Below are 7,500 nucleotides of genomic sequence, written 5' to 3'. Positions count from 1 at the left end.
CTCTCTCTCTCTCTCTCTATGTATATATATATATATATATATATATATATATATATATATATATATATATATATATATATATATATATACACATATATATGTGTGTGTGTGTTTGTTTGTTTGTATATTTCAAGGAAAATAGTGCCGATTTGAGTTTTATTATGTTTAGCAAATATAATTCTAAATGTTATTCGTATCATATATACCAGCATTATACATCACTAGTTATATACTAGACAAATAAATAAATAATAGAGAGAGAGAGAGAGAGAGAGAGAGAGAGAGAGAGAGAGAGAGAGAGAGAGAGAGAGAGAGAGAGAGAGAGAGATTTACAGTCGCCTTAGAGAAGACAGCTAAGACTGGGTGTCTTGCTTCAATTTCATTACGATCCTCAAAGCTAAATTTACTGCTGCTCTTGACCAAAGTTTTTTTTTTCCTCTCCAAGTTTTTCTTCTTCTGTTTTCTCAAGTGGATTCCGTGCTTGTGCATTCGGTGCTCCTGCTCTCCCTCTCTCTCTCTCCCCTCCCCTCTCTCTCCCTGACCTAGATTTATGGTCACGGCTTTCATATAAATTCTCCTTTGCTTGCAAGCTACTGTTTATTATCTCTTGCAGGAAGGGAGTTTTTTTTTATAGGTTCCTTGTTTGTTTGCTTTTTTGTAGCAAAATATTGCAAAAAAAAAAACGATTAAATTTTAGGAAGAGTCAAGGTTTTTAAAAAGTTCTGTTTAGTTGTGGATATATAGATGATCCAGCCTTGGCGGAGATTTTCGTAATTTTAAACTATTACAAATTCAATGTAAAAACAAATTATATTTGGACATACTTCATTTAAAAAGATATTTTTAAATACTTATTAATAATAATTCACTTACAAATGTTTATAACCAATTATTAATCATATTGTTAAAATATATATTCCATTTATTTATATTATAGATTGGTTATTAGTACAAAAAGTAGTGGTTTTTACCTGTCATTTTAAAAAAAATATTCCCTTTTGAAGAACTATTTGAAACGTCCCTGTCCGGTGGCCTCATGGACTGAGGTTGGAGACCCAATCAACCTGGATATATATATATATATATATATATATATATATATATATATATATATATATATATATATATATATATATATATATATATATATATATATATTAGTGTCTCTAACTTCACCATCCTTGTGTGTTATGAAAGATTGGGGTCGGGTATTTGTATAGCCTATGGGTGTACCTACTGAGTCACCAGCAGCCACTGCCTGGCCCTCCCTGGTAATATTTGATGGAGAGGGGGCTGGAACGCTGATCATATGTATATACAGCCAGTCTCTTGGGCATTGTCACTGTCCCTAACCTGTGCCATTCAAGAGCGAACTTTAAACATTTAAATTACTCTCGCCAAGCTAAAGTTAGACTTACTCCTGAAACTAAGAAACAAAACAATGAGTTTTGAGACTAATTACCTTAATTGTTCTCTGTAAATAATCTAAACTGGACAAAATTAGTTTAATTATGTGGCTGAAGTTCTGCTCTGTTGCGATCAGCGGAGGAATGGGTTCAGGAATTAGTGTGGCCAGGTAGGCAGTGTTTTGAGTTGTCTTGAGAAATGATATTGTTTGTCATTATAGTTTTCATTTTATGATGCAGATTATTATTACTATTATTATTATTATGATTATTATGTTCAGTATTATTATTATTATTATTATTATTATTATTATTATTATTATTATTATTATTATTATTATTACTAAGATTTTTTTATTCAACTATATTGCTGCATTTTCCACCTGAAAGGATGACTGAGAGTTATTGGATCAAGCAGGCCTTATGCCAGCACTTGATTTGTCTAATTGGGTTTTACTGTGGAAGGTAGGGTGCTCTAGGAGGCTTTTAAATGGGGGGGGGGGTAAATATTTCCTTCTCTTTCTTTGGAGGATAATATCAAGTTAGTAATTTAAACGATATATTTTTTTCTTTAGTATTCTTGTTATATTGTAATTAATTTTCCAGCCATTCATACATTTTTATGTTCATTCATTTATGATATGATTAATAATAATAATAATAATAATAATAATAATAATAATAATAATAATAATAATACCCACAGAAAAGCCAAACGTGCCTCACCGTATAACAGAATCCTCATAATTCTTTGGAGCCTAAGAATTTCTACGCGCTCTGATAATTCTTCTCTTTTCAACCTCCAATAAAAGTGTAATGGCTCCTATTAGTTGAGTCATTCGCCTTTGGGGATTTGACAAGAAGCCAAATAACGTCAAAGGGAATTCTGGTGTAAGTTTTATGGAGCCTGGAACCACTCCGTTGAAGACTGGGATTCAAGGACAGGTGTGGAAGAAGTAGAGCTTCAGATTTGTCTTCAAATGTGAGTTTTGTTTTGTGCTGTTTTAGGGGAAATATTTGAATTGTTTATAGTGTTGATATGGTTAATGTTATATACTTTTCTGATAATGATTTATAAAAATGTTTTCATTAAAATATTGAATTGTTCACAGTGTACTTATGATTATTGTTATATTTTTCTAATAATGTTTTATAATAATTTTTATAGGAAAATATTAGAAATGCTTACGGTGTACCTATGATTATTGTTATATAATTTTTAATAACGTTTTATAATGATGTGTTGTGTAAAACTTTAAAACTGTTTATAATGTTACTGGGATTAGTTTTATACTTTTATAATAATGTACAATAATGTTTTGTGTGAGGCTTTGAATAATTTATCATCCTTCTACAACAGTAAGTTTAGATAAATAAATATTCTTTATATATATATTCTTTAATAATGTTCTATAATAATGTTTTGTATAATGCTTTGTTTAGTTTGAGGAAAATGTTAGTTTTTCTTATAATTCCAATTCTTGGGCTTAAGAACACAATGATGTAGTTTTTATGATATAATATTTTCCACTTAGCTTCAGTGCACCATAATTTACAGATTTCAAGAGCAAGATTGATCATTTTTTATATCCATGAATATATAAATAATTTAATAAATATAAGGATTAAGGTTATGAGTAAACATATTATTAACATTATTATCATTACCTAAGCTACAAACCTATTTGGAAAAGCAAGATGCTATCAGCCCAAGGGCTGCAGCAGTGAAAGATATCCCAGTAAGGAAAGGAAATGAGGAAATGAAGAAACGATATGAGAAATAATGAACAATGAAATAAGTTCTAACAATCTATATCTTTGGAAAATCTCCCAATCCCTTTTTATGAAAACAGGATGATTTAGTAAAAATCCTCTACTATTTCCCGTTGCAATATGAATATAGAAATTATTCCTGAAATATAGTAAAAGAAAAAATCTATATTTATGTCTGGTATACATTTAAACTCCAGTTACAAATTATGCTTTTATGAACTCCCATCATCAAACCATTCTATTTAGTGAAGATATCTTCCCAAGCTCTTCTTCTTTGATCATCAATTTATAATAAGATCATTTGAGCTATTTTCCCGCATTTTTCATCTTCTTAACTACTAACTCTCCCGAGCATAAAAGGATGATACATCATATATAATCTAGTATCATTTATTCGTAAACGCGCTCGTTTTAAAATAAAAAATATTAAATGTAGCAGTTTACTATTAATGTACATTCGTTTTCATTTCTTCTTGGTAGGTAGTAGGCTGGACAGGGCACCAGCCACCCGTTGAGATACTACCGCTAGAGAGGTATGGGGTCTTTTGACTGGCCAGATAGTACTACATTGGATCCCTCTCTCTGGTTATGGTTCATTTTACCTTTGCCTAACACATACACTGAATAGTCTGGCCTATTCCTTACACATCCTCTTCTGTCCTCATACACCTGACAACGCAGATTACCAAACAATTCTTCTTACTGCACTTTAATTGTTCAGTGGCCACTTTTCTCTTTGTAAGGGTAGAAGAGACTCTTTAGCAGCTCTTCTAGGAGAAGGACACTCCAAAATCAAAAATTTTTTGTCTTATCTTGGGTAGTGCCATAGCCTCTGTACCATGGTCTTCCACTGTCTTGGGTTTGAGTCCTCTTGCTTGAGGGTACGCTCGGGCACGCTGTTCTGTCTTATTTCTCTTCCTCTTATTTTGTTAAAGTTTTTATCGTTTATATAGGAGATATTTATTTCAATCTCGTTGCTCTTCTTAAGATATTTTCTTTTTCTTTGTTTTCTTTCCTAACTGGGGAGTTTTCCCCGTTGGAGCCCCTGGTCTTGTAGCGTCCTGCTTTTCCAATTGGGGTTATGACTTGGCGGGTAATGATAATAATAATAATAATAATAATAATAATAATAATAATAATAATAATAATAATAATAATAATAATAAATTGTCTTTTTATCCCTTACACAATCACCTCTAAAATTTGATCGCTATTTACCTTTATAATTAGATTTCTATCTACCTCTCAAATTAAATTTCTGTTCAGCTATAGAATTACATTTCTATTTATCTCTAGAATTAGATTTCTATTCACCTCCAGAATTAGATTTCTATCTACCTCTAGAATTACATTTCTATTTACCTTTTATAATTAGATTTCTATCTACCTCTAGAATTAAATTGCCATTCACCTCCAGAATTAGATTTATATCTACCTCTAGAATTACATTTATATTTGCCATTTATAATTAGATTTCTATCTAACTCTAGAATTACCTTTCTATTTACCTCTAGAATTATATTTCTCTTCACGTGTAGAATTGTTTGCATTTACTTCTAGAATTGTCCGTATTGGACTGTTTCTAGTATCACCTGACATCACACCATCTGTGTGAGCTAAGGATGTGGTGTTTTGAGGAGCCTATACCCTATAGCTTGTGTGCTGATCACATGTCTATATGGTCAGGCTCAGGAGCATTACATCTAGCTATTACATCTGCCATCTATGTGCGTCTTAAAAAAAAAATGAATAAAAAAAAAACATTAACTTAACCAAACAAAATAACGTGTGAAATGTATATGAATATAATATCAATAATTGGGTATACAAGATTTTGAAATTATTGAGATCAAAATCATCATCATGATCATCAACATCATCATCATCATCATCATCATCATCATCATCTCCTCCTACGCCTCGGAACGCATTACATCTATCTATTACATCTGCCATCTATGTGTGTCTGACAAAAAAAAAAAACAGAAAAAAAAAACTCTAACTTAACCAAACAAAATAACGTATGAAATATATATGAATATAATATCAATAATTGAGTATACAAGATTTTGATATTAGTGAGATCAAAATCATCATCATGATCATCAACATCATCATCATCATCATCATCTCCTCCTACGCCTCTGAACGCAAAGGGTCTCGGTTAGATTTCGCCAGTTGTCTCTATCTAGAGCTTTTTAATCAATGCTTCTTTACTCATAATCTCCCACTTCACGCTTCATAGTCCTCAGCCATGTAGACCTAAGTCTTCATCTTCATTTAATCATTTTATTTCGGGTCTTTTTTCTTCATATATCTTTTTATAATAAGGCCAATAAATGTCTCTGTTTTTTTAAATAGGCTGTTTTATTATATATCATATATAATTAAAAAGAGATAAAGAGTATACTAAATCTATTGACAAGTGAAGTTATAAACTTACTATTTACAATAGAAACTCCTGTATGATATTATATTAATAAATCCCCTATATAGCTAATGATAATGAGACCCCTTCTATATACACCTCATTAACTACGTAAATATATCACATCCAAATGTGATTGCCTTAAGCCCAAATGATACAGGAAGATTACGACCAAAAATCAATCATTTAATCAATCATCTCGGGGTAATGATCGTGCCAAGGTGAGATAACACATGACCTTCAAGACTACCATCAACTCTCGAAGGATAACACAACGAGATAACCTTTGATAACTGTTTACTGATGATATCACAGGATTTGATGAATAATGTATAATCTGATGGCCGAATGATCTCGCTTTTATTCAATATTTTCTGGTCACGCGCTACTGTATTCAAGTTTCAGAGTTTAATTATTATTATTATTATTATTATTATTATTATTATTATTATTATTATTATTATTATTATTATTATTATTATCATGAATAAGAAAAAAATACAACATATGAAATGTATATCAAACTAGAAGACGTAAAAAATGAATTAAATTGAAAAGCTTCTCTCGTAATATGATTCTTGATTATGATGAGATGGTGATAAATTGTAACAAAAGCAGAATAAAGATGACGAAGGAAAAGGTTGAATTTCTTTCCTTAGTTTACTGCACATTTCTCTGAGGTTTTTATCTCAGTCAAACCTTCCTTTGTACCCGGATAGAGCAGCGTAAGCTTATTATTTCTTAAAATATCCCTGTGTGTTGAGAGAGAGAGAGAGAGAGAGAGAGAGAGAGAGAGAGAGAGAGAGAGAGAGAGAGAGAGAGAGAGAGAGAAGTGCTCCCTGAGGGTGGCTGTGGAATTGTGGGCTGGGGTTGAGTGTGAGTGAGGTGAATTGTGGGTTGGGGGTGAGTGTGAGTGAGGGGAATTTTGAGCTGGGGGTGAGTGTGAGTGAGGGGAATTGTGGGCTGGGGGTGAGTGTGAGTGAGGGGAATTGTGGGCTGGGTGTGAGTGTGAGTGAGGTGAATTGTGGGTTGGGGGGTGAGTGTGAGTGAGGGGAATTGTGGGCTGGGGGTGAGTGTGAGTGAGGGGAATTGTGGGCTGGGGGTGAGTGTGAGTGAGGGGAATTGTGGGCTGGGGGTGAGTGTGAGTGAGGGGAATTGTGGGCTGGGGGTGAGTGTGAGTGAGAGGAATTGTGGGCTGGGGGTGAGTGTGATTGAGGTGAATTGTGGGTGGGGGGTGAGTGTGAGTGAGGGGAATTGTGGGCTGGGGGTGAGTGTGAGTGAGGGGAATTGTGGGCTGAGGGTGAGTGTGAGTGAGGGGAATTGTGGGTTGGGGGTGGGGGTGAAATTCATACAGAGGAACTTAGAGCCACATCTATAGAAGAGAAAATTAATCATGTTTTTTTTTTCTTCTATTTTTTCTACGGTTTGGAAATGGGTTGAAAAATTGTTTTACTTAAAAAAAATTCAAAAATGTTCTTTTTATTTCTTTATTTTGGAAAATCTAAAATAGATTTTTTATTCGGTATTTTGTTCTTTAATTGGAAAATGGGTTGGTATAATTTTTTTTCACTTCTTATTTCCAAATTTTTAAAATTTTTCTTTTATTTCCTTATTTCAATTTTTTTTAAGGAGACTTGTTACTCCTTATTTAACTGCCATTTCAATTTCTTTAAAAAATTCCCGTCTATCTCTTTCTCCTACCTGTGTTTTAAAAATGTTATGTTAAGAACTCTCTCTCTCTCTCTCTCTCTCTCTCTCTCTCTCTCTCTCTCTCTCTCTCTCTCTCTCTCCTCACTATATTTCAAGAATGTTATGCTAAAAACTCTCTTACCACTACTCCTTTCCTCCTGTTCTTTTACAGTTAAGATGGAGAGAACCCCCCCCCCCCTCTCT

The sequence above is a fragment of the Palaemon carinicauda genome, unplaced genomic scaffold (assembly GCF_036898095.1).
Source record: "Palaemon carinicauda isolate YSFRI2023 unplaced genomic scaffold, ASM3689809v2 scaffold499, whole genome shotgun sequence".
Taxonomy (NCBI): Eukaryota; Metazoa; Arthropoda; class Malacostraca; order Decapoda; family Palaemonidae; genus Palaemon; species Palaemon carinicauda.
Note: the sequence above shows the minus strand (reverse complement) of the source record.